The 2,500-nt window shown below is 45.2% G+C and overlaps 7 non-coding genes and 2 pseudogenes across 7 annotated transcripts; all 9 read right to left on the reverse strand.

The window, feature by feature from the left end:
• Positions 1 to 144: 144 nt before the first annotated feature.
• LOC140382774 (5S ribosomal RNA) lies at positions 145 to 263 on the reverse strand (annotated as a pseudogene).
• Positions 264 to 430: 167 nt separating this feature from the next.
• Positions 431 to 549, reverse strand: LOC140382347 (5S ribosomal RNA). Its single transcript, XR_011931776.1, has one exon. It is a non-coding gene; the product is annotated as a 5S ribosomal RNA (ribosomal RNA).
• A 157-nt stretch (positions 550 to 706) lies between these two features.
• LOC140382348 (5S ribosomal RNA) lies at positions 707 to 825 on the reverse strand. The gene has a single exon (XR_011931777.1). It is a non-coding gene; the product is annotated as a 5S ribosomal RNA (ribosomal RNA).
• A 156-nt stretch (positions 826 to 981) lies between these two features.
• On the reverse strand, positions 982 to 1,100 carry LOC140383430 (5S ribosomal RNA). The gene has a single exon (XR_011932445.1). It is a non-coding gene; the product is annotated as a 5S ribosomal RNA (ribosomal RNA).
• Positions 1,101 to 1,256: 156 nt separating this feature from the next.
• Positions 1,257 to 1,375, reverse strand: LOC140382350 (5S ribosomal RNA). Its single transcript, XR_011931779.1, has one exon. It is a non-coding gene; the product is annotated as a 5S ribosomal RNA (ribosomal RNA).
• Positions 1,376 to 1,525: 150 nt separating this feature from the next.
• Positions 1,526 to 1,644, reverse strand: LOC140383431 (5S ribosomal RNA). The gene has a single exon (XR_011932446.1). It is a non-coding gene; the product is annotated as a 5S ribosomal RNA (ribosomal RNA).
• Positions 1,645 to 1,789: 145 nt separating this feature from the next.
• On the reverse strand, positions 1,790 to 1,908 carry LOC140382775 (5S ribosomal RNA; annotated as a pseudogene).
• Positions 1,909 to 2,075: 167 nt separating this feature from the next.
• LOC140382351 (5S ribosomal RNA) lies at positions 2,076 to 2,194 on the reverse strand. The gene has a single exon (XR_011931780.1). It is a non-coding gene; the product is annotated as a 5S ribosomal RNA (ribosomal RNA).
• Positions 2,195 to 2,351: 157 nt separating this feature from the next.
• Positions 2,352 to 2,470, reverse strand: LOC140383433 (5S ribosomal RNA). The gene has a single exon (XR_011932447.1). It is a non-coding gene; the product is annotated as a 5S ribosomal RNA (ribosomal RNA).
• Positions 2,471 to 2,500: the final 30 nt, after the last annotated feature.

Raw genomic sequence — 2,500 nt, forward strand, 5'->3', positions numbered from 1 at the left:
AAATGTTCCAGGTCAAAACGGCCTTTTTTATATCAAACACTGTCTTTTCGTGAAGAGTACCTTCACGCCACTTGCTCGGTCAAAATTGGGATATCTCAATGAAAAACTTCTTTTTTTTTTTTGACGGGTGAAAAAGTGTGAAAATGCTCACAGCACCTGGTATTCCCAGGCGGTGTTCCATCCAAGTACTAACAAGGCCCAACCCCGCTTGGCTTCCGAGATCAAACGAGATCGGGCTGTTCCAGGGTGGTATGGCCGTGAGCGAAATGTTCCAGGTCAAAACTCGTATAAATGGCTTTTTTTGCATCAAACACTGTCTTTTCGTGAAGAGTACCTTCACGCCACTTGCTCGGTCAAAATTGGGATATCTCAATGAAAAACTTCTTTTTTTTTTTTTTTTTTTTTTTTGACAGGTGAAAAAGTGTGAAAATGCTCACAGCACCTGGTATTCCCAGGCGGTCTCCCATCCAAGTACTAACCAGGCCCAACCCTGCTTGGCTTCCGAGATCAGACGAGATCGGGCTGGTCCAGGCTGGTATGGCCGTGAGCGAAATGTTCCAGGTCAAAACGGCCTTTTTTATATCAAACACTGTCTTTTCGTGAAGAGTACCTTCACGCCACTTGCTCGGTCAAAATTGGGATATCTCAATGAAAAACTTCTTTTTTTTTTTTTTTTTTTTTTTTGACAGGTGAAAAAGTGTGAAAATGCTCACAGCACCTGGTATTCCCAGGCGGTCTCCCATCCAAGTACTAACCAGGCCCAACCCTGCTTGGCTTCCGAGATCAGACGAGATCGGGCTGGTCCAGGCTGGTATGGCCGTGAGCGAAATGTTCCAGGTCAAAACGGCCTTTTTTATATCAAACACTGTCTTTTCGTGAAGAGTACCTTCACGCCACTTGCTCGGTCAAAATTGGGATATCTCAATGAAAAACTTCTTTTTTTTTTTTTTTTTTTTTTTGACAGGTGAAAAAGTGTGAAAATGCTCACAGCACCTGGTATTCCCAGGCGGTCTCCCATCCAAGTACTAACCAGGCCCAACCCTGCTTGGCTTCCGAGATCAGACGAGATCGGGCTGGTCCAGGGTGGTATGGCCGTGAGCGAAATGTTCCAGGTCAAAACGGCCTTTTTTATATCAAACACTGTCTTTTCGTGAAGAGTACCTTCACGCCACTTGCTCGGTCAAAATTGGGATATCTCAATGAAAAACTTCTTTTTTTTTTTTTTTTTTTTTTTGACAGGTGAAAAAGTGTGAAAATGCTCACAGCACCTGGTATTCCCAGGCGGTCTCCCATCCAAGTACTAACCAGGCCCAACCCTGCTTGGCTTCCGAGATCAGACGAGATCGGGCTGGTCCAGGCTGGTATGGCCGTGAGCGAAATGTTCCAGGTCAAAACGGCCTTTTTTATATCAAACACTGTCTTTTCGTGAAGAGTACCTTCACGCCACTTGCTCGGTCAAAATTGGGATATCTCAATGAAAAACTTCTTTTTTTTTTTTTTTTTGACAGGTGAAAAAGTGTGAAAATGCTCACAGCACCTGGTATTCCCAGGCGGTCTCCCATCCAAGTACTAACCAGGCCCAACCCTGCTTGGCTTCCGAGATCAGACGAGATCGGGCTGGTCCAGGGTGGTATGGCCGTGAGCGAAATGTTCCAGGTCAAAACGGCCTTTTTTATATCAAACACTGTCTTTTCGTGAAGAGTACCTTCACGCCACTTGCTCGGTCAAAATTGGGATATCTCAATGAAAAACTTCTTTTTTTTTTTTGACGGGTGAAAAAGTGTGAAAATGCTCACAGCACCTGGTATTCCCAGGCGGTGTTCCATCCAAGTACTAACAAGGCCCAACCCCGCTTGGCTTCCGAGATCAAACGAGATCGGGCTGTTCCAGGGTGGTATGGCCGTGAGCGAAATGTTCCAGGTCAAAACTCGTATAAATGGCTTTTTTTGCATCAAACACTGTCTTTTCGTGAAGAGTACCTTCACGCCACTTGCTCGGTCAAAATTGGGATATCTCAATGAAAAACTTCTTTTTTTTTTTTTTTTTTTTTTTTGACAGGTGAAAAAGTGTGAAAATGCTCACAGCACCTGGTATTCCCAGGCGGTCTCCCATCCAAGTACTAACCAGGCCCAACCCTGCTTGGCTTCCGAGATCAGACGAGATCGGGCTGGTCCAGGCTGGTATGGCCGTGAGCGAAATGTTCCAGGTCAAAACGGCCTTTTTTATATCAAACACTGTCTTTTCGTGAAGAGTACCTTCACGCCACTTGCTCGGTCAAAATTGGGATATCTCAATGAAAAACTTCTTTTTTTTTTTTTTTTTTTTTTTTGACAGGTGAAAAAGTGTGAAAATGCTCACAGCACCTGGTATTCCCAGGCGGTCTCCCATCCAAGTACTAACCAGGCCCAACCCTGCTTGGCTTCCGAGATCAGACGAGATCGGGCTGGTCCAGGGTGGTATGGCCGTGAGCGAAATGTTCCAGGTCAAAACGGCCTTTTTT

Source organism: Eucyclogobius newberryi, unplaced genomic scaffold (genome assembly GCF_026437365.1).
Source record: "Eucyclogobius newberryi isolate DKJ021-1_F unplaced genomic scaffold, fEucNew1.0.hap1 SCAF_50, whole genome shotgun sequence".
Lineage (NCBI taxonomy): Eukaryota > Metazoa > Chordata > Actinopteri > Gobiiformes > Gobiidae > Eucyclogobius > Eucyclogobius newberryi.